At 38.6% G+C, this 17,720-nt stretch overlaps 1 protein-coding gene across 2 annotated transcripts in view; it reads right to left on the bottom strand.

Annotated features, from left to right (window-relative positions):
• KCTD16 (potassium channel tetramerization domain containing 16) overlaps nt 1-17,669 on the bottom strand; it is a 310,210-nt gene extending 292,541 nt beyond the window's left edge. Inside the window, exons 1-3 of one of the 2 annotated variants that reach the window (XR_013418074.1) lie at nt 17,489-17,669; nt 13,928-14,081; nt 430-2,251 (exon numbers count right to left, since the gene is read on the bottom strand). The gene's annotated coding sequence lies outside the window, so the exon portion shown is untranslated. Of the gene's footprint in view, nt 1-429; nt 2,252-13,927; nt 14,082-17,488 lie in introns of those variants that run through there. The other variant, XM_015141097.3, reaches the window with a different exon arrangement.
• Between the last annotated feature and the right edge of the window lie 51 nt (nt 17,670-17,720).

Here is a 17,720-nt window from a genome sequence, read left to right as displayed (position 1 = left end):
TCCTCATTACTGCTACTTTGTACCCTTTGGCCTGCATATCTGATCCCCTCTCCCCCTGGCCTATGGTAACCATCATTCTATTCTGCTTTTGTATATTTAAAGGGCTTTCTTTCTCTGTTTGCTTTTAGATTTCACATGTGTTTTAGTCTGTTTTCTACGGCTATAACAGAATATCACAGACTGGGTAATTTATATACAATAGAAGTTTATTTGGCTTATCATTCTGGAGGTTGTGAAGTCCAAGAGCATGGTGCTGGCACCTGGCAAGAGTCATCCGTGGCGGAAGGTGAAGGGTGGAAGCTACCACACAGACAGAAATGAATGGGGATAACCTTATTAGGAACCCACTCCTGCCACAACTAACATACTCCTGCAATAACAGCATCAATCCCTTCAGAATGGGAGCTTAACCCTAGTGGCCTGATCACCTTTTTTTTTTTTTTTTTTTTTTTGAGATGGAGTTTCACTTTTGTTGCCCAGGCTGGAATGCAGTGGTGCGATATCAGCTTACTGCAACCTCCACCTCCCAGGTTCAAGCTATTCTCCTGCCTCAGCCTGCAAGTAGCTGGAATTACAGGCACACGCCACCACACCTGGCTAATTTTTGTATTTTTAGTAGAGATGGGATTTTGTCATCTTGTCCAGCCTGGTCTCAAACTCCTGACCTCAGGTGATCCACCTGCCTCGGCCTCCCAAAGTCCTGAAATTACAGGCATGAGCCACTGTGCCCGGCCCTGATCACCTCTTAAAGGCCTCATCTCTTAATACTGTTACAATGACCATTTTCCAACACATCAACTTTTTGATGGACATATGCAAACCATAGCAACATATAAAGAGAATCATGCAGTATTTTCCTTTCTATGTCTAGTTTATGTCACTTAACACAGTGTCCTCCAGTTTCATCCATGTTGCACAAATGGCAGAATCTCCTTCTTTTTAAAAGCCAAATAATATTCAATTATACACACAAACACCACCACCAACAACAAATTTTTTATTCAGTCACCCACTGATGGACATTTAGGTTATTTCCATATCTTAGCTATTTTGAATAATGCTGCAATGAACATGGGAGTGCAGGTATCTCTATAAGATGCTGATATGATATCCTTTGGCTATATACACCCAAAAGGGAATTGCTGTGTAGATACAGCTACTAACCAATCTAGGTCTCTCAGATTACACAAGAATGTTCACTATTCTTTTTTTTTTTTTTTTTTCACTTACATCCCATTGAGAAGTGGTGGTTTTAAAACATGTTTAAAAAATCTTTGCATAAAAAGTTGCAGTATAATTCTCTTTTCCTTGAATATGGGCCAGCTTTAGAGAGATGTTTCTAGCCAATAGAATGCATCAGAATATCATATGACTTCGGAGGATGATGTAGAAATGGTAATACAGCCTTTTTTGTTTTCTCTCTTTCAGGATTCTCTTCCCCAGACTATAGCCACCATATTTGGAGGAAGCCCATACCACATGAAGAAACCACATGTATATGTTCTGTTTGAGAGCTCTGGCTGAGATCCCAACATGCAGCCAGCATCAACAGTCACATACGTGAATGAGCCTTCAGATGAATTCAACATCCAGCTTTTGAGCTCCCCAGCTGAAGTTGTGTGGAACAGAGATGAGCTACACCCAACAAGCCTGTCCAAATTTTAGATTTTCAGGAAATAAAATGTTATTGTCATGGATTTAATCCACCAAGTTTTGAGATTTTTTTAATTTTTTTTTTTTTTTTGGCTTTTTGGAGTTTTTTGTCTGTTTTTCTTTACAAGGCAACAGATAATTGGAATGAGGGATAGTTATATTGAGAAATATGGCAGAAGAATTTAAGGAAATGAACTACAAGGGGATTAAATGAATGCTTCTGTGGTGTCCTGTTGGCATGGATATACTTCCCCTTGCCCTGAACAAAATAAAAAGTTCTCAAAGTATGCTATCCCTCACTGTCTAATCCCAGGTGCACTAATGCTCAGGACTGTGGTCTTACAAACAGATGAATGCTTCTCATGTAGGAGCATCATTATCACTGACAGCAAGGATAGTCACTGGCAGATCACTATAAACATTTCCCAAGCAGCAGATCTCCAAATTAGAATCTTTTCTTGGTTCAGACCTTCCAGTTCACAAAGAGTGGTGATCCTGGCTTATATGGAAGTGTAGTAATGACCTTATCAAGCTAGAAGCATCGAGGAACAGGAGCATTCTCCAGGCAGAGGACTGATGGCTGTGAACTTGCAAGCACCTGCAGGGAAGATGGGCGAGTAGAACTATGTTAAGCTTAAAAAACCATAGACAGAGAGGGTTCCAAGATGACCGAATAGGAACAGCTCCAGGCTACAGCTCCCAGTGTGAGCGACACAAAAGACGGGTGATTTCTGCATTTCCAACTGAGGTACCAGGTTCATCTCACTGGGGCATTTCAGACAGTGGGTGCAGGACAGTGGGTGCAGCCCACCAAGTGAGAGCTGAAGCAGGGCGAGGCAGCGCCTCACCTGGGAAGCGCAAGGGGGAAGCGAATTCCCTTTACGAGCCAAGGAAAACTGTGACACACAGCACCTGGAAAATGGGTCACTCCCATCCTAATACTGTGCTTTTCGAAGGGTCACAGCAAATGTTACACCAGGAGATTATATTCCACACCTGGCTCGGAGGGTCCCACGCACACGGGGTCTCCCTCATTGCTAGCACAGCAGTCTGAGATCTAACTGCAAGGCAGCAGCGAGGCTGGGGGAGGGGTGCCCGCCATTGCTGAGGCTTGAGTAGGTAAACAAAGCAGCTGGAAAGCTCGAACTGGGTGGAGCTCACTGCAGTTCAAGGAGGCCTGCCTGCCTCCATAGACTCCACCTCTGGGGGCAGGGCATAGCTAAACAAAAGGCAGCAGAAACCTCTGCAGATTTAAATGTCCCTGTCTGACAGCTTTGAAGAGAGGAGTAGTTCTCCCTGCACAGAGTTTGAGATCTGAGAACGGACAGGACAGACTGCCTCCTCAAGTGGGTCCCTGACCCCTGAGTAGCCTAACTGGGAGGCACCCCCCAGTAGGAGCAGACTGACACCTCACATGGCTGGGTACCCCTCTGAGACGAAACTTCCAGAGGAACTATCAGGCAGCAACATTTGCTGTTCAGCAATATTCACTCTTCTGCAGCCTCCGCTGCAGATACCCAGGTAAACAGGGTCTGGAGTGGACCTCCAGCAAACTCCAAAAGACCTGCAGCTGAGGGTCCTTACTGTTACAAGGAAAACTAACAAACAGAAAGGACATCCACACCAAAACCCTATCTGTACGTCACCATCATCAAAGACCAAAGGTAGATAAAACCACAAAGATGGGGAAAAAAACAGAGCAGAAAAGCTGAAAATTCTAAAAATCGGAGTGCCTCTCCCCCTCCAAAGGAACGCAGCTCCTCGCCAGGAACAGAACAAAGCTGGACGGAGAATGACTTTGACAAGTTGAGAGAAGAAGGCTTCAGACTATCAAACTTCTCTGAGCTAACGGAGGAAGTTCAAACCCATCTCAAAGAAGCTAAAAACCTTGAAAAAAGATTAAACAAATGGCTAACTAGAATAACCAATGTAGAAAAGTCCTTAAATGACCTGATGGAGCTGAAAACCATGGCACAAGAACTACGTGATGAATGCACAAGCTTGAGTAACAGATTCAATCAACTGGAAGAAAGGGTATCAGTGATTGAAGATCAGATAAATGAACTGAAGCGAGAAGAGAAGTTTGGAGAAAAAAGAGTAAAAGGAAATGCACAAAGCCTCCAAGAAATATAGGACTATGTGAAAAGACCAAATCTACGTCTGATTGGTGTACCTGAAAGTGAGGGGGAGAATGGAACCAAGTTGGAAAACACTCTGCAGGATATCATCCAGGAGAACTTCCCCAACCTAACAAGTCAGGCCAACATTCAAATTCAGGAAATACAGAGAACGCCACAAAGATACTCCTCGAGAAGAGCAACTCCAAGACACATAATTGTCAGATTCACGAAAGTTGAAATGAAGGAAAAAATGTTAAGGGCAGCCAGAGAGAAAGGTCGGGTTACCCACAAAGGGAAGCCTATCAGACTAACAGCGGATCTCTCGGCAGAAACTGTACAAGCCAGAAGAGAGTGGGGGCCAATATTCAACATTCTTAAAGAAAAGAATTTTCAACCCAGAATTTCATATCCAGCCAAACTGTTTCATAAGTGAAGGAGAAACAAAATCCTTTACAGACAAGCAAATGCTGAGAGATATTGTCACCACCAGGCCTGCCCTACAAGAGACCCTGAAGGAAGCACTAAACATGGAAAGGAACAACTGGTACCAGCCTCTGCAAAAACATGCCAAAATGTAAAGACAATCGATGCTAGGAAGAAATTGCATCAACTAATGAGCAAAATAACCAGCTAACATCATAATGACATGATCAAATTCACACATAACAATATTAACCTTAAATGGAAATTGGCTAAATGCTCCAATTAAAAGACACAGACTGGCAAATTGGATAAAGAGTCAAGACCCATCAGTGTGGTGTATTCAGGAGACCTATTTCACGTGCAGAGACACACACAGGCTCAAAATAAAGGGATGGAGGAAGATCTACCAAGCAAATGGAAAACAAAAAAAGGCAGGGGTTGTAATCCTAGTCTCTGATAAAAAAGACTTTAAGCCAACAAGATCAAAAGAGACAAAGAAGACCATTACATAATGGTAAAGGGATCAATTCAACAAGAAGAGCTAACTATCCTAAATATATATGCACCCAATACAGGAGCACCCAGATTCATAAAGCAAGTCCGTAGAGACTTACAAAGAGACTTAGACTCCCACACAATAATAACAGGAGAATTTAACACTCCACTGCCAACATTAGACAGATCAATGAGACAGAAAGTTAACAAGGATATCCAGGTATTGAACTCAGTTCTGCACCAAGTGGACCTAATAGATATCTACAGAATTCTCCACCACAAATCAACAGAATATACATTCTTCTCAGCACCACATCATACTTATTCCAAAATTGACCACATAATTGGAAGTAAAGCACTCCTCAGCAAATGTAAAAGAACAGAAATTATAACAAACTGTCTCTCAGACCACAGTGCAATCAAACTAGAACTCAGGACTAAGAAACTCACTCAAAATCTCTCAACTACATGGAAACTGAACAACCTGCTCCTGAATGACTACTGGGTACATAACGAAATGAAGGCAGAAATAAAGATGTTCTTTGAAACCAATGAGAACAAAGATACAACATACCAGAATCTCTGGGACACATTTAAAGCAGTGTGTAGAGGGAAATTTATAGCACTAAATGCCCACAAGAGAAAGCAGAAAAGATCTAACATTGACACCCTAACATCACAATTAAAAGAACTAGAGAAGCAAGAGCAAACACATTCAAAAGCTAGCAGAAGGCAAGAAATAACAAGATCAGAGCAGAACTGAAGGAGATAGAGACACAAAAAACCCTTCAAAAAATCAATGAATCCAAGAGCTGGTTTTTTGAAAAGATCGACAAAATTGATAGACCGCTAACAAGACTAATAAAGAAGAAAAGAGAGAGGAATCAAATAGATGCAATAAAAAATGACAAAGGGGATATCACCACCGATCCCACAGAAACACAAACTACCATCAGAGAATACTATAAACACCTCTATGCAAATAAACTAGAAAACCTAGAAGAAATGGATAAATTCCTGGACACATACACCCTCCCAAGACTAAAACAGGAAGAAGTTGAATTCCTGAATAGACCAATAACAGGCTCTGAAATTGAGGCAACAATTAATAGCCTACCAACCAAAAAAAGTCCAGGATCAGACGGATTCACAGCCGAATTCTACCAGAGGTACAAGGAGGAGCTAGTACCATTCCTTCTGAAACTACTTCAATCAATAGAAAAAGAGGGAATCGTCCCTAACTCACTTTATGAGGCCAACATCATCCTGATACCAAAGCCTGGCAAAGACACAACCAAAAAAGAGACTTTTAGACCAATATCCCTGATGAATATCAATGCAAAAGTCCTCAATAAGATAATGGCAATAAGATAATGGCAAACCGAATTCAGCAGTACATCAAAAAGCTTACCCACCATGATCAAGTGGGCTTCATCCCTGGGATGCAAGGCTGGTTCAACATATGCAAATCAATAAACATAATCCAGCATATAAACAGAACCAAAGACAAAAACCACATGATCATCTCAATAGATGCAGAAAAGGCCTTTGAGAAAATTCAACAGCCCTTCATGCTAAAAACGCTCAATAAATTTGGTATTGATGGAATGTATCTCAAAATAATAAGAGCTATTTATGACAAACCCACAGCCAATAGCATACTGAATGGGCAAATCCTGGAAGCATTCCCTTTGAAAACTGGCACAAGACAGGGATGCCCTCTCTCATCACTCCTATTCAACATAGTGTTGGAACTTCTGGCCAGGGCAATCAGGCATGAGAAAGAAATAAAGCATATTCAATTAGGAAAAGAGGAAGTCAAATTGTCCCTGTTTGCAGATGATGTGATTGTATATTTAGAAAACCTCATCATCTCAGCCCAAAATCTACTTAAGCTGATAAGAAACTTCAGCAAAGTCTCAGGATACAAAATCAATGTGCAAAAATCACAAGCATTCTTATACACCAATAACAGACAAACAGAGAGCCAAATCATGAGTGAACTCCCTTTCACAATTGCTTCAAAGAGAATAAAATACCTAGGAATCCAACTTACAAGGATGTGAAGGACCTCTTCAAGGAGAACTACAAACCACTGCTCAATGAAATAAAAGAGGACACAAACAAATGGAAGAACATTCCATGCTCATGGATAGGAAGAATCAATATCGTGGAAATGGCCACACTACCCAAGGTAATTTATAGATTCAATGCCATCCCCATCAAGCTACCAATGACTTTCTTCACAGAATTGGAAAAAACTACTTTAAAGTTCATATGGAAACAAAAAAGAGTTCGCATTGCCAAGACAATCCTAAGTCAAAAGAACAAAGCTGGAGGCATCATGCTACCTGACTTCAAACTATACTACAAGGCTACAGTAACCAAAGCAGCATGGTACTGGTACCAAAACAGAGATATAGACCAATGAAACAGAACAGAGCCCTCAGAAACAATACCACACATCTACAACCATCTGATCTTTGATATATCTGACAAAAACAGGAAATGAGAAAAGGATTCCCTATTTAATAAATGATGCTGGGAAAACTGACTAGCCATACATAGAAAGCTGAAACTGAAATCCCTTCCTTACACCTTATACAAAAATTAATTCAAGATGGATTAGGCACTTAAATGTTAGACCTAAAACCATAAAAACCCTAGAAGAAAACCTAGGCAATACCATTCAGGACACAGGCATGGGCAAGGACTTCATGTCTAAAACACCAAAAGCAATGGCAACAAAAGCCAAAATTGATAAATGGGATCTAATCAAACTAAAGAGCTTCTGCACAGCAAAAGAAACTACCATCAGAGTGAACAGGCAACCTACAGAATGGGAGAAAATTTTTGCAAGCTACTCATCTGACAAAGGGCTAATATCCAGAACTTACAAAGAACTCAAACAAATTTACAAGAAAAAAACAAACAACCCCATCAAAAAGTGGGCAAAGGATATGAACAGACACTTCTCAAAAGAAGACATTTATGCAGCCAACAGACACACGAAAAAATGCTCATCATCACTGGCCACCAGAGAAATGCAAATCAAATCCACAATGAGACACCAGTTAGAATGGCGATCATGAAAAAGTCAGGAAACAACAGGTGCTGAAGAGGACGTGGAGAAACAGGAACACTTTTACATTGTTGGTGGGACTGTAAACTAGTTCAACCATTGTGGAAGACAGTGTGGCAATTCCTCAAGGATCTAGAACTAGAAATACCATTTGACCCAGCCATCCCATTTTTACTGGGCATATACCCAAAAGATTATAAATCATGATGCTATAAAGATATATGCACACATATGTTTATTGCAGCAGTATTCACAATAGCAAAGACTTGGAACCAACCCAAATGTCCATCAATGATAGACTGGATTAAGAAAACGTGGCACATATACACCATGGAATACTATGCAGCCATAAATAAGGATGAGTTCATGTCCTTTGTAGGGACATGGATGCAGCTATAAACCATCATTCTCAGCAAACTATCACAAGAACAGAAAACCACACACTGCATGTTCTCACTCATAGGTGGGAATTGAACAATGAGAACACTTGGACACAGGAAGGAGAACATGACACACTGGGGCCTGTCGTGGGGTAGGGGGAGGGGGAGGGATAGCATTAGGAGATATACCTAATGTAATATACTAATGTAAATGATGAGTTAATGGGTGCAGCACACCAACATGGCACATGTATACATATGTAACAAACCTGCACATTGTGCACAAGTACCCTAGAACTTAAAGTATAATAAAAAATAAATTTAAAAAATACCATAGACAGGCACAGAATCTGTTTGTTGTATATTGTGACTGGCACATGGTAGGTTCTCAATAAATCTTTGTAACAAACGAATGAATAAATACCACAAACAACATTATTTTATGTCCTATAGTTGGGATACAAAAGTAAATATAATATAACCTCTCTTCTAATAGAGTTTCTGACATAATTAGATGGTTACAATCACTTATTTATCATCTAATCTTTGTCATGTACTAGCTGAAAAGCAAAGACAAGACACAATGGTAAATCTGATACTAGCCATATTAGTAAAATCAACCAAATCCCTTGTTCTGATAGTCTCTACCTACCATGTTGGCGAAGGAAGGATCCCTGTTCCCAAATAGTACAAGATGGATGAGCTCCTGATATACTCAACACTGGACAGATGAGACTGGCAGCAGTTCATTAATCACATACACTCACAGCCTGGGAGAGAAGAGCCTGCACACCAGGCAGGGATATGTAGTGGTTACACTCAGGAGTAGAGCGAATGAGCTGGGCCTGTGGTGTACAGTATCTAGAGGATGAGTTGCCTCCTGGTTCCCATGGGGGGAGGGGGATATAATATGTTTCTTTGAATAATTTTACCAGCTCATAAGAAGGCAAAATGACTTGGGCTGAGGCCTGAGTAGGGTGGCCGATAGAGGAACCTGCCTGGTGGGGAGCCTTTTCTGCTGGTTAGGGGACATATCTGGCAAGAGCAAGGGAACTCATGGTTAAACCTTTAGGACCCTGTGAGGGTCAGAAATGTCAAGGTATCACATGGAATTGTAGGTCTTACAACACATCCCTTCACTTCTCCTGGCCTCAGATCTTCATTTGTAAAGTCAAAGAGTGGGGAATGAATTCTCTCAAGGTTCCTTGGAGTTTTAATTCTCTTTAATTCTCAATATGTGTAGCCAGTTAAACGAGGGGTGTTTTGGTCATTTTCTGATGCACTTGCTGTCCTGATTGTTCTATGAAGATTAGTCTATTCTTGTTAACTTTAGAGCTATCTCAGTGAATTCAGGCCAATTTCCTAGGGGCCTCTCAAAATTTTAATATGAAGTTGAGACATTTCATTTCCAGGGAGTGGGAAGGGGAGTGTAGTGTGTTATAATAGTAGTACAGAAGTCAATTTTTAAATTAAAACGAATAACTTTTAATTAGAGTCCAGAAAAGAAAGGATATTTATAAATCTAGAATCAAATAATATTTTAAATGATGTTAATCTTTCCAAAATAACATTTTAGCAAGAGTTAAGAAATGTTTATATTCTCTTCCAGAGAGGAAAATTCATTATCACAGACAGTAGGGGATTTATGATTTTCATTAAATTGTAAAAAATTAGGACTGCAGGGCTGGGCGTGGTGGCTCACGCCTGTAATCCCAGCACTTTGGGAGGCTGAGGTGGGTGGATCACAAGGTCAGGAGATCGAGACCATCCTGGCTAACATGGTGAAACCCCGTCTCTACTAAAAATACAAAAAAAAAAAAAAATTAGCCAGGTGTGGTGGCAGGTACCTGTAGTCCCAGCTACTCGGATGGTTGAGGCAGGAGAATGGCGTGAACCTGGGAGGCAGAGCTTGCAGTGAGCCAAGATTGTGCCACTGCACTCCAGCCTGGCGACAGAGCAAGACTCTGTCTCAAAAAAAAAAAAAAATTAGGACTGTAGAAGAAGAATAAAAAAGATCTTGACTGCTTAACCTAAAATCAAAAGGAAAAAAATGTGTTTGTCTTTGACTTCTAGATCTAAATGTGCAGAATTTAATTAAAATCAGACATTTGATTTCACATGTCACTGTTTTAAAATAAAATAATCCTCATTTAAGGAAAAGTGTCAAGCATTATAATTAGTCTTAATAACAAAAAATAATATCTAAGTACATTAAAAGCATTATGACTAAATAACTTTTTCTTCTATGGAAGAAAACTGAAAAATCAAAATGCCTACTTTTATAGTTCTACTTTATATTTTTAAAAATCATCACAAGTGAACAAACTCAATAAAATAACATTGTTTACGAATTGGCACTATAGACATTAAGATTTTCCTTTAGCAGGCTTTTACTTATTTATAAACATAATGACCTCTTACTTTGTTTCAGAAAGTCTGATGAAAAATATTCCAGCATGTGTCTTTCTACAAGCATGGGACTGACTTTAAACCCAATGTAAAAAGTTTACTTTGGGCCAAGTGTTAAACTAGACACCCAAAATGATGCAGTTGAAGACTCCATTGCTACAGATTTGATTCAAAAGATTTGCCATTCTGCAACGGTGACAACCAATTGACATTGACATGAATAGCTGATCAAAGTGAAAAAAAATCAGATTATTGTTCTTTTGAGCATGTGTGTAGCAAAAAACTCAGTCTATATTTGGGCAAAAGAATGCAGTAACATCATACGGCTGATATGAATTCAACTGTACATCCCCCAAAAGATATATTGAAGTCCTTACTCCCAGGACATCAGAATGTGACCTTATTTGAAAATAAGATCTTTACAGAGATAATCAAGTTAAAATGAGGTAATTTGGGTAGGTGCTAAACCAACATGACTGGTGCTCCTAAAAAAGGGAAGCTTGGACACAGAGACAGGCATACACAGAGAGACTATGTGAACACCATGTCAAGGTGAAGGCAGAGATGAGAGTGATGCATCTACAAGCTAAGGAACATCAAAGATTGCTTTCAAACCACCAGAAGCTACAAAAGAGGCATGCAGCAGATTCACCCTTACAGTCCTCAGAAGGAAAAAACCTTGTCGAAACCTTGATTTCAGATTTCTAACCTCCAGAACTCTAAGACAATACATTTCGTTTATGTAGACCACCCAGTTTGTGGTACTTTGTTACAGCAGCCCCAGGAAATTAATCCAGTCTGAATACTATTTTTTTTCAAACCATCACTTTAGTCTCATCCCTTCCATTCCTCAACAGCAGTAAAATGTTTCTTCTTACCAATCATTTCTGCACAAATTACAATGATATACTTATATAGATACGATAGCATGACAGTTACTGCGGTTCAAGCATTAACCTTCTTCAAAATAACTCTAATTGAGAGTCGTGAGGAATTCTTCTTCTTCTTTTTTTAATCCTGGAAGAAAACCCAGAAAATACCCTTCTCAACACTGGCCCTGGCAAAGAGTGTTTGAGTTAAGTCCCCAAAAGCAATTGCAACAAAAACTAAAGTTAACAAGTGGGACCTAATTAAACTAAAGAGCTTCTGCACAGCAAAAAGTAAACAACCTACAAAATAAGAGAAAACATTTGCAAAGTATGCATCCAACAAAGATTTAGTAACCAGAATCTATAAGGAACTTAAATCGACAAGAAAAACAAATAACCACATTAAAAATGGGCAACAGATATGGTCATGAAGAATTCTAACAAAAAATAGAAAAAGTATACTGCCTAGAGGAACCTAAACCACAATATATATCATGCTTGCAGTAATTTTCAAGCTGCTCTCCCACTGAATGTAATAAAACCTGACACATATATGATTTTAAGAAACACTATATCTTTAAAAATTGTTATGGCTATTATTTCACTTGCCTGAGATACTGCCTTTTTCTTTCTTTGCAAATAAATATGTTTTCCACAATATAAATCATCTTATGCTCTGTCTCCTGATAAATTCTGTGTTTTAGGGGAAGAGAGGAGAGAAAGGGAAGGCAGAAAGATGGACACTTTTTATAGTATTTGAAATAAGATGAAACATATCAAGAAAATAAAATATGAGAAGCACTGTTCACAATTTTCAAGGATAATTGCCCTAAATATAGGCGGTTCTTAAAACAGTACTTATGAGACTAAAATTTACAATGCAGACAAGCCAAATTTGAAAAATCTTGGAAAGAGATAAAAAAGCAGATTTTAATACACTCCACCTTATCAAAAAGCAAATTATAATACAGAATCTGCAGGGCAAACAACAGAGTGAACATTTATAATTGATCTTAGACGTAGTTAGCTTGTTCAAACCCAATCCTTATAGCTTTTAAAAAGTCGATTTTTCCTGAAGAAATAGTATTGCTTCTGTAGCTACATAGATTCAACAATAATTATTGCAAATATTTATTGAATACTTAGTACTTAGACACTTATACTTGAATACATTATGTCATATAACCCTTCTAGCAATGAACACTCTTATCTTGCTTTTACAGATGAGAAAAGTGAGGTACAAAGAGTTTAAATAAATTACTGAAGCTCCATGGCAAGTAAGTAGTACAGAATGTAAATCCATGCAGTCTGGCTCCAGGGCCTATACCCTTAACCACTATGCAATATCAATTAACATACATGACTAATGTAACATAAACTTAAACATAAGGTTTAAATACTATTTGCCCAATGAGAACATTACAGAAAATATTTTTTATCAATTTGAATATATATACATGTGGAGACGCAGATGCAATTATCAAATGTCTAGTTGCAATTTTAATTTATATGGATTTCAGTAATCACATTTTAGATAAATTAGGATATTAATCAGAATTATTGACTTTTCTACATTCACATTTCATAACATAATAACAATACAGCCTAGTGGTTTAGCATAAGGACTCAGGAATGAGTTCAAAATGTCTAGTCTACTATTTTCTAGCATAATAATGTTTAACAAATTATTTACTCTGTTCTCAATTTCCTCATGTATCAAATGGGAGTTATAGGGCACCCACCTCACTGGGTTGTTAAGAGGAGGAGTAATTGAGTTAAAAAGTACAAAGTGCTTAAAGAAATGCTTGGCACACAAATGCTTGAAGTATATATAGGTGCTAACTGTCATATTTTTCAAATCCTTCATTTTTACCTTTGGCATGAGTGGCTTTGCCATCATTAGAGCCCACTGTGAGTTCTCCCATGCTGTTTTTCATATTATCTCCCTTACTACCCAAGTTATTTGAAATATAGACTTCCAGTGCTTCAGTGCCTTCACTGAAACTGATATTCCAAGCCACAATAGCCATTCGCCTGATATTAGAAAGGTTTATTTGTTACTTAAGAGGGTATTTTTTATCTCTGCAATGAAAATATTTACAGTATTTACAATATTGCTTATATGTTATCTTTAAAAGACTTTTTTTTTTTTTAACAACATGCAGCACTTGCAATACCGATGTAAAGTTTCCAGGAATAGTTATAAAATTAGGGTTAAATTTCTTTGCCTTTTAAAAACCAGTTCTATACAAAGGCATCCAACGCCATTACAGACAAATCTATCTTCTCAAAACTATTCATTGTTCAAAGTAAAATAACTGAAATAACAGAAGCAGAATTTGAATAACCTAGTACAGAAGACTTGATGAGGAAACTCTTTGGTAAAGGAAAAAAGATAATTTAGAGGAAATATAATTGTCATATTTGAGAAAAGAGGTTACATAGTTAATATGCAGGGACAGTGAAAACAAACACTGGCACTTATTTGGTTTTTACCGTAGTTGTCAGGTTTCATTGTGGAACTTGACTGAAATACACAGAGCTGCCAGATCTCCATTTCATGTGGTGCTTGTGGATATAGCTGAAGGTAGGAGAAAACTGCCCATGTTCAAACCATAATTTTCTGGCACAATTTTCCACGGCATATTAACTAAAAAACAGAAGGGAAAGAAGGCAACTCTAAAATATCTTTAAATAAATTACTGAAGCTCCATGGCAAGTAAGTAGTACAGAATGTAAATCCATGCAGTCTGGCTCCAGGGCCTGTACCTTAGTTTCAGAGCCATACTAAGAAAATGAAGTTGTTTTGTGTGTGTTTGTGAAACATGTAAAAGTGTTAGTGTGTATACTAGCATGACTGTCTTAACTAAATAATATTACTCATTATTAGGATGTCCTTTCCATTTTTGTTTTGGTGATGGATACATTAGGTCCCAGGGAAGGACTGTGCAGCTATTACAGCTCTAGCTCATGTTGCCTCATCTCTTGACCTAGGTGAGGCTTTCTACTCCTGATAAAGCCAAGTGGGTGACTTTAACAGAGGATGGCACATCTACCAAGGACTCCAGTTTCCTTTAATATAACTTTCTGAAGCCTATCCCAGAGTGAGGGAGCAATGCAAAAAAAAAAAAAGGAAAAAATCCAAAATGAAATTCCTACATGATTAGCCATGAAATTAGTGGATGTTCTCAAAATCCCTAATGGGCATCTGCAGGATACTTTGGCTTATGTCTCAAAGTCAAATAAACAATATGCAAAACTCAATCAGGTAACTCAATTTTCTTGCTTGGCTTCTCAATTGGAGCAGAAATTCAAGGGGGAAAATTTAAATATGTTAATTGCTTTCAGAGACAGAAGTAGAATTTGAAGAACATCTATATCTAATAATTCATTCCTAAAACAGGCAAATTTTTTACCTTTTAACTTCGGGGTACAGGTGCAGGTTTGTTACATAGATAAACTTGTATCATAGGGGTTTGTTGTACAGATTATTTCATCACCCAGGTATTAAGCCTAGTACCTATTAGTTATTTTTCCTGATTCTCTCCCTCCTCCCTCCAACATGCCCTACTGTGTGTTGTTCCCCTCTAGGTGTCCATGTGTTCTCATTATTTAGCTCCTACTTATAAGGATAACATGTGGTATCTGGTTTTCTGTTCCTGCATTAGTTTGCTAAGGATAATTTCCTGCAGCTCTGTCTATGTCCCTGCAAAGGACATTATCTCATTGCTTTTCTATGGCTGCATAATATTTCATGGTGTGTATGTGCCACATTTTCTTTATCCAGTCTATGATGGATGGGCATTTAAGTTGCTTCCATGTCTTTGCTACTGTGAATAGTGCTGCAATGAACATACACATGCATGTGTCTTTATGGTAGATTGATTTATAACCTTTTGGGTGTATGCCCAGTAACGGGATTACTGGGTAGAATGGTATTTCTGTCTTTAGGTCTTTGAAGAATCGCCACACTGTGCTCCATAATGGCTGAACTAATTTACCCTCCCACCAACAGTGTATAAGCATTCCTTTTTCTCTCAACCTTACCAGCATCTAAATGGACAATTTTTAATGCTCATATTCTTGTAGCTCACTCAAATTTGAAAGGGATATCTTTTTTGATTCAGAAGAAACAGAAACATCAGAAAAAAACAAGACAGACCAGATTTTTTTTTAACCATAAGATTAAGTAGATAATGATGGATTACTGCATCTTGTTGATGATTCGAAACACAGCTACATGGATAATGTAGCTTAAAGAAAGTACAATCACAAAGTTTATCAACTGAACTAGGATATTTTTGAGAGTAAAAGGGAACAATATTAATAATTATGCTGGGGGTAAGGAAAAATAGGCAGAAAATGGGACAATGGAATTGTCTCCAGCAAATCATAATATGTGGTCATTCTACCTAAAGTTGTGCCAATGATACCTAAACCAATAAATGCTAAAATGATTGATGAAAGGTGGTGAACACTTGAATGAGCAATTTCAGAAATTCAAAAATATAGGCAGAAAGCACAAAAATCTAGTGTTCAGTGGCAAAATAGGGTAGCCATAATTAACAATAATTTATTGTATAGTTCAAAATAACTAGGAGTAGATTTAGAATTTTCTCTACACAAAGCAGTGACAAATGTTTGAGGCGACAGATACATCTCAATTACCCCGATTTCATTATTACACATTGTATTCCTGTATCAAAATATCACATTTATCTCATAAATATGTACAACTATGATGTATCCGTAAAAATAAAAAAAATTAAATTCACCAATGGAGTAAAAACCTCAAAGGGCAGCTGCCTGTTGGTTTCTAGGGTACAATCCTAGGTTTTTTGATATGGTTGTTATAGCCTTTTGTTCTTGCTATTTTTGTTTGGAGGGGAGTGCGTTTTTTGTTTGTTTTAGTTTTACTTGTTTGTTTTATTGCGGTGGGGGTGTTGAGAGAAAAATTTTAAGTGAAACTTTATTGTTCCTTTGGAAACTAGTCCTCAACAATGGTCTGGCTTCTTTTGTGAGGGCCTCAGGATTTTGATACCGGAATATAATGCAATGGCTCATGATAAATGTTATTACTATAAACCCTGAAGAAAGTTCTGCTCATTAGTTAATAGCATGTTATTTGGAGTCACAGTATTTGGATTCCACCATCTTGGGAAAGTGATTTAACACAGCAGCCAAAGCAATCTTTTTCAAAAGGAAACAATCTAAACATCACTCATCAGTTCACAATCTTCATTTCTTTTAGAACCAACACACAAATCCCACAGGATATTTCCTGGCCCCTTCCTGTTATTCCAGCCTCAACTCCTATGTGGCTCCCCTCACTTGCCGTTCCAGTCACTCAGGTTCCACTTAGAAGAGTGGTTCACAAATTCAGGTGATGTTGCCCCCACCCCCGCCCCAGGGACATTTGGATTTGGCAATGTCTGGAGAGATTTTTAGCTGTCCCAACTTGGTGGTGGTGGTGGTGGTTGGTTATGAGGAGAACTGGCATCTAATGGCTAGAGGTTAGGGACGCTATGCTAAGCATCACGCACAGGGCATGACCCAAAGAATCATTCTGACCCAAAATGTTAATAATGCTAAAGTTCAGAGCTCGATTTTCATCTTTCCTCAGACCATGTTTCCCAGATCTTGCACACATTGTTCTCTTTGCCTAAAATATTCAGGCTATTTTCCCTTTACCTTTTTATTTCCCTTTACCTTTTTACCTATTATCCTCCTTTACCCTTGTCCTTTCCTCTTTTTTTTGTCTTCTCTAACTCCCACTCACCCTTCGTTAACTCTCTTATAGTGGCTTTACAGACTCTTCCTCCCAGATGAATGTTACTCTTATGGAGCGCTAAAGAATATTAGCAGCAATTTCACTCGCATTTGTATGTGTTCGATTACCCCTCTCCACCACCAACGCCAGGTGGGTAGATGTCATCTAGCTTATATTTACTACAGTATCCCCAGCAGCTAGCACAGAATGCACACTTAATAGCTTCACTTAAAACAGGGAAATAGGGTAACCATCTCATTAGGTTGTAAAGATTAAATAATACATACAAACTCTTTAGCACAGTGCTTGAATCACAATAAATGCAGATACCGAGGCATTGTAGTTTGTGGACAGGAAAGGGGGGCTCCGGCTGTCTCATTTTAGCGCCTCCCAGCCTTTCATCACCTCGGTCTGAGAAACTCCTCCTCCTCCCCACAAGTAAGCAGCAATTGCTGCGCCTGCGCTTTCCTGGTTTCACGCTAACCAGGCTGCCGGAAGCACTTTCCTCTTTCGCATTGG

This window comes from Macaca mulatta, chromosome 6 (assembly GCF_049350105.2).
Source record: "Macaca mulatta isolate MMU2019108-1 chromosome 6, T2T-MMU8v2.0, whole genome shotgun sequence".
Classification (NCBI taxonomy): Eukaryota; Metazoa; Chordata; class Mammalia; order Primates; family Cercopithecidae; genus Macaca; species Macaca mulatta.
Note: the sequence above shows the minus strand (reverse complement) of the source record. Positions and strands in the feature narration are given on the sequence as shown.